Raw genomic sequence first — 12,822 nt, 5'->3', positions numbered from 1 at the left:
GATTTTTATTCCACAACAGGTCTGCGTCACACTTGCATATTTCTTCTATTCTATTCTATTTAATTTTCACATGAAAGTTCCACCATACTGGACTAAATCAATTATTTTAGGCGAGCTTGGAAACACCGTGCGGTTCTGTGGGCATCCCTTGCCATGGAGCTGTGTTTCCAATCTGCAGTCATTGACACCAGCTCAGTACAAATTTTCACAACTCTTTTAGAACCTTAAATTACATCCTCTTTCAAGTCACAAATTTTGTTAGACGTTACGACAAAACTTAAAGTGCATGTTTCGAACTACCACAATTGGTCATTTCCAGCAGAACAAATTCAGCTTCAAACCAAATGGCGCATTAAACTGCTGGCACAGATTCGGGCTCCCGCTCAACCCCTTCAAACTTTCAATAAAAGGATTTCAGCTTGGCACGATGCTCAGATTCTGCAGATTGAGCCGACGATTAACACACAAGAGGCTCTCAGAGCGGCAGAAATCCCCTTTCTGCCATGCAGTGTCCTGTTACCCAGCATGATTTTCAAGGGTTTTAGTGTCTTCCTGTGGAAATCAATATATTCTCTGTGGTAAAAATGATTCACGGTGAAGGTCTGAGCAAAGCGAATTCTGAGCTCTGCGGCCGCCCGCTGCTGCTGCTGAAAGGCCATACTTCAAAGTGCTCATCCAAGGAACTTCAGATTAACCCCCAACCAGCTCGACCAGCAGGCAGCCAAGTTTCTCTACCAGCTCTTAGTGCATATGTGATGTTATCTGCAGTTTGTCATAAGGTTAAACTCATACTAATGAGGAAGCTAACAAATGAAGGCTAAACATTCTAAAGGTCCAGATAGTACAAGGTCCACAGTTAAAGTTGCATTATAATTAGGTTATGCATTACTGTTTATATATATATATTGAAGTAGCATTGTCAGTGTATTATTAGTGACCGCTGTTGTAAAGCATTTTCTTCACGCTGCTCTGATGTTTTTGAGTTTAGTCTTTACAGTCTAAGTCAAAACTGTTATTCAGAAACAGAAAGTCTTCTAAAATGATAAGGTATATAAATGCCAGTATTTTGCCACAACACTGTGTTGTAATAATGTGGTCAGATTCACAATGCAGTTGTTTTATTGGTCCCGTTTTCTGAGAACTAGTGAAAGTTATGGTCAAAGCTACTGTGGTAACCAAAAGTGATTCCCAAGGAGGTTTGCTGCAGCCAAAAGTAATTTTTGCCTGTAAATCTTTAAACAACTTAAAAATACAGGTTAATGGTTTATGGCTAGATGGAAGCCTCAACTTAGGCCAAACACATGAAAGCCTGCTTGGAATTTGCAAAATCACCTGAAGGACTCTCACACTGTGAGGACCAATTTTCTCTTGTCTGATTTAACCAGGATTGAACTGTTTAGCATTAATTCTAAATGTTATGTCTGTAGGAAGCCAGCCACAGTCCACCAGTTATCACCTGCCATCCCTACAGTGAAGCATGGTGGTGGCAGCATCATGCTGTAGGGGTTTTCTTTCAGCAGCAGCGACTTTGGGACTGGTCAGGGTTGAGGGAACGCTAAATGGGGTAAAGTATATCCTCAATGAAAGTCCTCAAGACTTCAGACTGGGCAAAAGGTTCACCGGTGTAGATGCCAAAAGTGCTTCAACAAAGTAAAGACCCTCAGTAAAAGGTCTGAATACTTACTACTACTTATGTAGTACTTAGTACTTATGTACATGTAATATTTCATTATTTACATTTTTAATACATTTACAAACCTTTCTAAACTTGTGCTTTTACTCTGTCATTAAGTGGTAATGAGTGTACATCCATGAGTAACTGTCATTTATATTTATCAGTCTGAGTATTTGGGGCTAGTCTGAGTATTTCAGAAACTGCTGATTTACTTGAATATTGATGCACAACCATCTATAGGGTTTGCAGAGAATGGTCTGGCAAAAATCTAGATATCCAGTGAGCAGCAGTTCTTTGGGTGAAGTTCTTTGGCTTGTTGACACAAGAAGTTAGAGGAGAATGGTCAACTGTAATTCAAATACCCAAACAGCACAAATGAGGTATGCAGAGGAACAACTCCGTGCACACAACAAACTGAACCTTCAAGCAGATGTGCTTCAGCAGCCATGCTGGGTGCCACTTGTATCAGCTGACAACAAGAAAATGAGGCTACAATTCCCACTGAAATTAGGCAATATAAGACTGGAAAAAGTTTGATATGATGAGTCAATTTCTGCTGCGACATTCAAATGGTAGGGGTCAGAATTTAGTATAAACAACATGAAAGCATCATTTCTTGCCATACTTTGGGGATCTTAGTACCAACTGTGCATTGTTTAAATGCCACAGCCTACCTAGAGATTGCTGCATGTCAATGCCTTTATGACCACTCAATGTGTTCACTGTCCTCAAATAGCCTCAAAATGGAGGCTTCCAGGACCCTGTTAAATCTCTGCCACAAAGAATTAGGACAGTTTAGAAGGCAAAGGAGGGTCCAACCCAGTACTAGCAAGGTCTACACAATAAAGTTAGCGGTGAGTGTATTTTGGTACACACATTGATAATGTGTCCCCTTAGGGGTCACCACAGTGGAACAGGTTCTTCCTGTTTTCAACCTTCCCATTTTATCTGTGCTTTGGATCAGCATCAAGGTTGTACTTGGTGGATGGGTGTCCCAACCCAGTGCTCTACCACTGAGCCACCAGACCCCCTCATGTCCCTCACAGAATGAATTGTAATAATTCTGTGGCCCCCTTTATTAATGTAGCACCCTCATCCTACACCTGGTGAATAAATCTTTGATCAACACATCCCCATCACCCTCAGCTAAGTGACATGCAGTGCTAATTCCATATTCTGTGTATTGTGTAATGACAACCCTGTTCAGGCTCCCTGGCTGAACCAGCAAGTAACCATGTAATATCTTTTAACAATGTCGTAGATACATTTTTTTATATTGCAATATCATGAAACTACAAATATTGAATATATTTTAAAAAATCCCTTTTGCATTAGATCTACATCAGGGCAAGTGTTTAGGTCATTTTGGCTTACAGCATGTTTTGTGTTTGCAGAGAAACTTTCAACATGTAAACTCTTATAGAACTAAACATATTAACATATTCTATTCTTCTCAAGAAACACTGATAAGTTAATTAAAATAATTCTCATTAACTGCCAGAACTGTCTTTACCAGGTTGGATTGGTAGTTTGTGAAACATGTAGTTATAAAAACAGACTTTTACCTCCATAAATGTAACTTTTAGGACAGATTTGACGTTTTAGGACAGTGTTCCCTACAGCAGCAACCTGAACAGGTCTTTGCAATTCAGTCAGTTTGGTCGAAAGATGAAAGTGAAGTTTGGAGTTTGCTGCCACAAACACTAAAAGCTCAGACATTGGTTCAAGACCTGGACAACCTCTGACTGCACAGGGTTAACATGTCCCAAGAGACAGACACACACACACACACACACGCAGAGTAGCAGCCTAATCCCCCCAAAGCAGCAGCTTTAGTGTAATTCACGCCACAGCTGTACACTGCTGGAAGAATCGAGGAATTGTCCTGCACATGTTCAGCTGCAGGAACAAATGTCACGAAGCACAGCAAATGAAAAAACAAGATGGACCACTGCTGAACCTCACACACACACACACACACACACACACTTCGTTACAAACCACTGATAGGCTCCACCTGTCCTCTTGCCCTCCTCGATATTCTGTCACAAGCATATACGTACTCTATGTTTAATCTATGTGTATGTGTGTGTGTAAATTTTATACTTAAAGCTACAACATGTCACTCTTTAAATATTTTTAAGTAGTAATATGCTACAAAATTATAGCTGTCAACACTCATGAAATCAGATTAACAAAACAGCCATGGCAGCAGAGCAGAGATTCACAGTTCAACTTTTTAAGCAAACCTCCCCCAATCAGACAATTTCAACTATTACTGTTTAATTGTTAGTGTAATAATTGATAGTTGCAATGTTAAGTCATAAGAATTAATTATACATTATACAGACTATTTTTGTTATTACTTACACCAAACAACCACAGCATTAATACTACTTGGTAGTTTTTAATAAATCAATATAAAGTTAATATAAAAATTATGATTTAATAAATGCTGATTTATCTTTATGGGTTAACCACCTGTAATCACATAACCTTGTTAAAATCAGCTCTACCTTTACCAACGGTGACCTCTTACTTCTTTATTCATTTCTGTACATTTGTTGCGATAATTAAAATAATCAGTAGTGTTTAAAACACATGGATTTCTTAATGGGGTAATTTTACTTTGGCTCTTAAAATAAAATGTAGATAATCTGCTTAGTACTTTTACTTGAGTAAAAGATTTGAAGTGGTCATTTTATTGGGCCAATACGTTTACAATAATTTTACTTGAATATTGGATTTCTGTATACGTTCGCTGCTCAGAGTGGCCATGCTGACCTTTTTCTGTCAAGACACTATTAAGGTCGCTAGTATTAATGTTTTGGCTGACTGTTAGTTTTTGTTTGGTAAAAGGATAACTTGAAAAACATCAAACTAAAACAATCTCAAGGATTGGAGGTGGAATGTCTCCTTGGTGACACTAACACTTATAAAACATCTGTAGTAGATTAATAGTTTAAAAAAAAAAACATATTTAGTGTTAGTGTATAAAGAATGAAAAGAATCCTTTAAATTCAATTTTAAAGTCATCTTCTTATGCAATCAACTGATAAACCTAAAGCAAAACCTGCTCTGTGTCTGTGTGTGTGTGTGTGTGTGTGTGTGTGTGTGTGTGTGTGTGTGTGTGTGTGTGTGTGTGTGTGTGTGTGTGTGTGTCATACATTCCCAGCATGTCCATGGTCTTTACTGAGTATTAGTGGACACATTTACCATCATGCCAGATGATTCAGGAATCACACTGCAGTGTTCACTCGGGGGAGACACTTGAGGCTCTGTGAGCTCAAACTCTGATGATACATAAGCGTAAAGACTAAAGCACACACACATTTTTGTTAACATCTAAAAAAAACAGCAAGTCGAACCTCTTGGTGAACTTCCTTCCGATGATTCATACAGTTCCGGATAAAAAAAAAGCTATGTCTTCTGTGTCTCTGCAGGGACACAGCAGGTCTAAAAAAACCTAATGACATCACTGTGACATTATTTTGGTTTGGGTTAGGTGCCCACAGCCGATCTACTTGGTGGTGTCCTGCAAACAATGTGGGATACATAGACCATTGGAAACCTTTTTGGGAAAAACCTGAGCTTAGCAGGAGACATGGCATCCATCCTACTTCAGATGGTGACAATCCAGAGTTGAGCCTAGGATGCAGAGATCCAGTTCTACACGCCTCTTTGCAGTGTCCTTATAGCCGTCATCCCCCCACAACTCCCACATACCTATAGACTGTGTCTGCTAACTAACCATAATAACCTAATAAAAGTTAAGACTACTACTACTACTAATAATAATAATAATAATAATACATTTTATTTATAAAGCACTTTACGTTTGTAAGAAAAAGAATAAAAGATAAAAATCATGTAAAGCATAGAAACATACAAAACATAAAACATTTAAAAAAGGTGATGATCACTTTAAAGTACTTTCCTCAACAGAAAAGTCTTTAAGCGTTTTTGGAAACAGTCCACAGTCTGTGGTGCCCTCATGTTCTCAGGCAGAGCGTTCCAGAGCCGTGGAGCAGCTGCTGAGGAAGCTCGGTCCCCCATTGTGTGGAGTTAGGTTCTGGAGGGGTAGAGGCGATAAGTGTTGGTGAAGCGAAGGTGTCTTGTTATTGTTTGTGATGTGAGGAGAACTTGAAGATGTTGTGGGGCGTTTCTATGGAGGCACTGGTGGGTAGGTAGACAGAGTTTGAATTCAATGCGAAGGTGGATGAGGAGCCACTGAAGTGTCCAGAGAACAGGAGTGATGTGCTCATGTTTCCGCACCCTCATAAGGATCCTGGTGGCGCTGTTTTGAATGTACTGGAGCTTTGGAAGGCTGCCAGAGATCCCAATGAGAAGTGCATTGCAGTAGTCCAGCCTGGAGGAGACAAAGGCATGGACCAGCCTTTCAGTGTCACAGAGGGAGAGGGAGGAGTGGAATTCAGCTATGTTTCTGAGATGAAAAATTGAAATTTTACAGAGGTGTAAAACCCTCACCTGTACATCCAGGTTGTTAACAGAGTTGGAGATGGTAATGGTGTGTCCAGAGAAGGAAATACAATTAATGGGTGAGGAATGAAGCTGGTGGGTGGTACCAATTAGAAGGGCTTTGGTGCTGTTCAGCTGAAGGAAGTTCTCTGCCATCCACACCTCAATGTCCTCCAGGCAGCAGGTGAGAGTTGATGGAAGTGTCGGTGAGGTCAGGCTCAATCTCACGTAGAGCTGAGCATCATGAGCATAGCAGTGGGAGGAGACTCCATGCTTGGCAAGGACGTTGCCTAGTGGGATCATATAGATGTTGAAAAGGGTTGGTCCTAGAACCGACCCCTGTGGCATCCCACAGATGACCGAGTGTGACTGAGATTTGGCATCCCCTAAGCCTCTATTTGTGAGATACGAACTAAACCTCCACAAAGCAGTGCCAGAAAATCTAACGACATGCTGCAGACGATGAAGGAGAATTTTGTGGTCAACTGTATCAAAAGTGGCAGTGAGATCCAGAAGAATGAAAAGTTATGGGAAGCCCTGGTCAGCAGCCATTGGGAGCTCATTGGTGACCCTGACCAGGGCTGTCTTTATGCCGTGGGAGGGGCGGAAGCCAGATTGAAATTTTGAGACAGATTGTGTCTTTTGAGGTGATCCTGAAGCTGGGCTAAGACAGTTTTTCCAGGACTTTTGACAGGAATGGAAGATTGGAGATTGGACGATAGTTAGCCATAACTTCAAGATCCAGGGAGAGTTGTTTTTTTTTTTTAAATGTGGTGTAAGATTTTGTTTCAAAGATTTTGGGACTGTGCTGCTCTGGAGGAAGTAATTAATGATGCTGGTGAGGAGGGGGCTTACGTCTGAGACAACTTTTACTAAGGGAGTGGGGAGAGGGTCCAAGGTGCACGTTGAGGGTTTCATCCTCTGCATGATAACCTCAACTTCTTTCACTGTAGTGGCCGAAAACTTTGACAGGACAGCCTTCTGGCTCTGAAGTGGGCAGGTCTGGGGGTTGGGGGTTGGAAACAAACCGTGAGGATCAGATAGTGTCCACCGTAATGGTGAAATGTGCAATGAAACTATTGCACTGCTCCTCTGTGTGGTTGCTGCCAGTGTGGGTTTGAGATTTGAGCAAATGATTTAATATGGAAAAGAGTTGTTTTGAGTTGCTGGGGCTGTTATTGATTATATTTGAGTAATATTGGGATCTGGCAGTTGCAAGTGCTTTGGAGTAGTTTTTTGGATGTTTCTGGCAGGCTATTTTATGGACAGTTAAGTTGGTTGAAACAAAGAGACACTCAAGGGCCCACCCAGCTGTTTTCATCTGTTGGAGCTCCCTTGTAAACCACGGTGCAGATTTGGAGAAACTGACCACTTGTGATCTAACAGGGCCTCCAGGATATTCTGGAGGCCGAATCCAACGTTGTGGGTTGGAAAATAATGTATATGAAGAGATGTCCATTGAAACGCTTTTGTGGTCAGGGACATCCAGGTCCTATACTTGGAGGTTAGAGATGGGGATAGAGTCAGTAATGACTAAGTCGAGGATGTGGCCCTTACTATGGGTGGGGACCTCAACTTTCTGCTTCAGGTTTAAGCAGTCCAGCAGTTCTAAGAACTCAGCAACAGAATGATTAGAGGGTGTGTCCACATGGATGTTCAGGTCTCCAAGTATCAACACGCTGGGTGATGATGTGCAGAAAGTTTCTGCGATGAAACCCGGGTGTTGCTTTGGTGGCCGGTAAATAAGAAGTATTATAATAGAGAGTCGATGTTTACATTTAATTGCCAAACATTCAAAAGGACAGTTTAGGAAGAGGGGTGACAGTTTTAGATGTTCAGAGTGGATTATGACTAGACCCCCACCGCGACCAGTGGTGCAGGCTTTTTCAAGGTAGGGATATCCAGGGGGGCAGGACTCATTCAAAACTGACTAGGCCTCAGGTTTATGCCAGGTCTCAGTCAGACAGATGATATCAGTCTCATTCTCCAAAATGTGATTATGGATCGAACAGAATTTATTTGATAGGTTGTAAACGAACCCCTGGCCGGATCCTCTTTGGACGTAGCGGGATCGACGGAGGAGTCCCAGTTGTTCAATGACTCCAATGTCCGATGGGAGGCCGTGGTTGTTGAGCTCTAGCAGCTGCGATGGTAAATACTGGAGCATGACACCAGGTGGATTTAATATGATCCCTGTGTAAAGAGGTAACCGTAGTCCATGTGCAGACAACTAGGTAATCGTAGCGCATCCCAAGGGAGACCGCAACAGCAGGCCCACCACCAACAGCCCCCAGACCAGAGCCAACACCCAGGAAATCCTACAGCAGAGCATGCAGGCAGTGACGATGGAGGCAGATGTTAGCTTGTAGCGGCTGTTAGCTTGTAGCGGCTAATGCTAGCCGCAGGCGAACACTGGCAGAGTGAACATGGGTGGCTAGCAACCAGCTACAGAGGCAAGAGTCCAGCAACAGCAGGTAAAACTGATCAAAAAACGATGTTAAACAAACTCAAAATGGCAACTTGACAGCCGCTAAGCGTTAAAGCTCAAATAATGTTCAGAAAAACGACCACTAGAGCACATTATACACAATCAAGCAACTTTCAAACTGATATCATGCGGAGAAGCAGCGAACACAACCCTAGAGCAATTAAATGTGGATTATTAAAGATTCATCTAACGCTCATCCAAATCTCTGTTAGTAAATGACTTGATGCCAGCACAGCATATTATTCATTAATAGAGGAAAAAAGAACAACCTTCGGTTTCTGTTCAGCACTGTAGCCAGGCTGACTAAGAGCCATAGTTCCGTTGAGCCGGAAGTAGTCCTGTAAATCTTACCAGCAATGACTTTGTGACTTTCTTTCCAAACAAAATTGTAGCTATTAGGGAAAGAATTCACCAGATGCTCCTCGATATAGAAAGATTACAGATAGATTTACAAGCCGAAGTCCCTCTCAGGCTGCTTTTTACCCATAGATCTCGCTGATTTAACTTCAACTACACCTCACCAATATCAACAACATGTCTGCTAGACCCAATCCCGACTAGACCGCTCAAGATAATAACGCTTTAACCTTATTAGACACGTATTTTAATCTATCTTTAAAAACAGGCAAAGGACCAAAGGCCTATAAGGTAGCTGCAGTTAAACCGCTACTATTTGTTGGAAAAATAAAATTCAATATAGGTTCAATAAACCAGTTTTTATATTCCATAATCCTAGCTTCAGTGCAATCCGTAGGCTGCCAAAAACTGGGAAAGCATCCAATCATGACCATGGTTAAAAAGTAGCAGTAACACGCAGAAAAGAAAAAGAGCAGACAAAATGCAGCACTATACTGTCCTTTAGACTTTTTATTAGAAAAAACTTTTGTGCTGGTCAAGGGATATTTGACTTTTTCAGTCAAAAATGTTACAAAATGGGTTCATTAATGAAAAAGCCCATTAGAAAGCGGCCCACTCATTTTCCAAAACAAATTCTTATTTTGACAAATTGAACACAGTCCTTGTTAAATGTAATTAAACAAGCTATTTTTGGCATCTGTGGATCAAAATACTCCGACACAAACATGCCAGCATCCTGCTGAACCAATCGGATCTGAGAAAGATAATCTGTGTTGCTGTAAGTTGGCTCTGAAGTCAACTGCTCTCTCATTTTACATTTCGGGCATTTTGCTGACACTACTTCCCTAAAAGCGCCTCCCCAGCAGATCAACATGAGAGTTATTAAAACACATGTCATGTTGTACTGTGAACTCCTGGATGTATCTTACAGTATCAGGAGCAGATACTGTTTCAGGAGTATTCAATTGGAATAGACCTTACATCGCTCTGCAGCCATGTTGGAAAACCAACATGAGATCACAGTGGCTGTAAATTGACTTCTGACCTGTGTTTTTCCAACAGCAGGTTTTTGATGACGCAGCTCAGATCCAGTGGAACGTTCTGGAGCCCCACACTCCCACAAAACCCCTTCCCCTCCTGCCACTGAGCTCTGCATGCTTAACATGATCTTTTGGATTCATTAAACTCTCGCCCTGGCGCATCTTTTCCTGACAAGACATACCCAGAGAAAGGTCACATAGCCGGGCCCAGGCTGGCCTGGCCCTCAGTGACGCTCTGGACTAAAATAGTGTCATAAAGTCATCCATCAAACAAGTAGGCCAGGGGTCAGCAACAAACCAGCAGCCAAGGGAAACCACAAAGATAAAATTTAACCCAGTGGGAACATCCTAGAATACTCCTGAATTCACAGTCTACAATTTTTGGACGCAAATATTTAAGATTGATTTCCCATTTTCCAGTGCAGCTACTCGGGTCAGATCATGTCTCTAAAAATCAGCTTGGGAGATAATCCATCTCGCAGTCCCCATTAATATCACTATGTTGTAATGCAGTTTGAGTAGGGGCCATTTTTAAAACTCCACTAAGTGCATAAGAACACTGATGTCTAAGAAAAAACAGCTAGGACAATTATTATCAGTCATCATCAATAAATAGATAAATAACATCCAAAAGACATAAGCTGCACACGGCACAAAAACCAAACAGACACATGTAAACTCTAATTTAAACAAATTTTAAAGTGATTCACTTAATTAATGTTAATTAGCAACAACTGACGTGATCTGTCTGTCATTTTAATCATAGAAAGTGACAGTCTGCCCCACAATCTATACATAACTAAGACAGAATCAGAGTCAGAAAGCTGTGGGAAAGGAGATCAGCACTACAGCACCAACAGACACAGGTGGACAAAACAGGGTACAGCAACAAAAAGGATTAGCTTAATGCTAAGACTGTTTTCAATGCAGGCAGATTCTGTTATGGAAATCACTGCACGAGCTCAGGGCCACCGCTGAAAATCACTGTCAGTGAACATAGTTTGTAACTGTATCCACATATACAAGGTACAGCACTACAATGCAAAAAATAAAGAAAGAAAAAAAAAAAAACAACAAGATGTAAACAAAATATTGAAAATTTCACCTTGACTGAGCCAGAGCTCATTTAAAATGAACTGGAAAACTGTCATGTGATCTGAGGAGTCAAAATATTGAATTATTTTAGGAAATCTTGGACACTGTGTCCACCATGCTAAAGAGGAGAGGGACCATCTGACGTTTTATCAATACAGAGTTCAAAAAGCTATTAACTGTAATGATGTAGGGGTCAGATGCTTTTGGCAAAAATGACTAAGTGAAAAAAAACTAATAAAGAGGTGATAGAAAGACCCCCCCAAGACCCCCCATTTTAGAAAGGTCTTGTTGGCAATACATTTTAAAGGGAGCAAACATTGTTCCAGGAACAAAATCAGTCCCTGTACAATTTGCAATTAAAATAGGTTTCAAATGATTTACAAATTATTGCATTTCTGCCAAGGTAATGATGTGTGAGATCTTTGGTTCAGGTTTGAATAAATGACATAAGGTAGCAGTCGCTGCTGCTGCATTGTGACAAACAGTAATCACATCCAGTCTAAAAGACAAATGGGATAAATGGAAGCAACCAACTCCATCTGCTTCTAATCAGCTTTCCTGTGTGTAAGAATTAATCCCATCGTCCACTTCAATCTGACTCTGGACAGACAAAGAGAAGTTGTCGCACTTCAGTCTAAGAAGACCCTCCCTCTCTGTCTGTCCAGAGACAGAGCAGACACGTCTCTGTCTGAAACTGATCTCAAAACAAAATGAAAACCAAACAAATCACAACCCTCTTCCCATGCTCCCTTCCATTCATATTCACCCCATAAGAAAATAACAAACCTATTAGTACTGATCATCAACCATAAATATCAAACAATCGCTGGACCCAGATGGGGAGGATTATGTTGCCTTAAAGTCATTACCATCACATCCTTTCCTTAAGCTTCCAATTCCCCTTCTCAGCCGCAATGTAATACCAGGCCACAGATCACTTTCCCATATTAAACTCACTGTTTGCCGATGAGCTTATTATTGCTTTTGTTTCGACGTGCCAAAACGAATGCCCTCAACTCAGGCAGATAAAGGTCCTGGGTGGGAATAATCTGATTCAGTCACAAATGGCTCTAGCTAGGTTCTTCTTAGGTGGCAGGGGGACAATTTTTCTCTACGCCTACCTCCTTTGAAGTGAGGACAGTGCATGTTTCACTCCAAAAGTGGCTGTCAGAAGTTGGGCCAGGTTTATAACAGGCTGTAACCTGAGAGCGCAGAGGGGCTTAGGCTTCCCCTGCCAGAGTTTTGATATCAATTAGATTTGAGGCCACCTGATACAGCAAGAGTCTGGTGCTGAACATCTGCACGGGATAATGAGAAGAGGATGGCGGTGGGGGGGGCGGTAGCTTTGTGGTACCTTGGCACTGCTGGAACACCCACATGAAACATCAGTCCGCACTAATCAAACAGATCCACTAACACGGATGACAACATCTATTCTTACAAATACTTTACTGCAGCAGTAACCAACCAAGGGCGGATTCAACTATATATTTTTGTTATGGATTGATCTGTCAGGACCTTTGGTCAATAATATGTAAATAAAACTGTGAAAGAATATTTCCCTCCATTCCCCTTAGACCAATAGGAATGGCTTATAAAGTAGGTTGCATGAATTATGTTTGATGGTACTATACCAGTCAGATCAGGGATGACGTGCAGCAGTGTGAGGTCTGTTGACGCTCCACTGG

Source organism: Channa argus, chromosome 23 (genome assembly GCF_033026475.1).
Source record: "Channa argus isolate prfri chromosome 23, Channa argus male v1.0, whole genome shotgun sequence".
Lineage (NCBI taxonomy): Eukaryota > Metazoa > Chordata > Actinopteri > Anabantiformes > Channidae > Channa > Channa argus.
Note: the sequence above shows the minus strand (reverse complement) of the source record.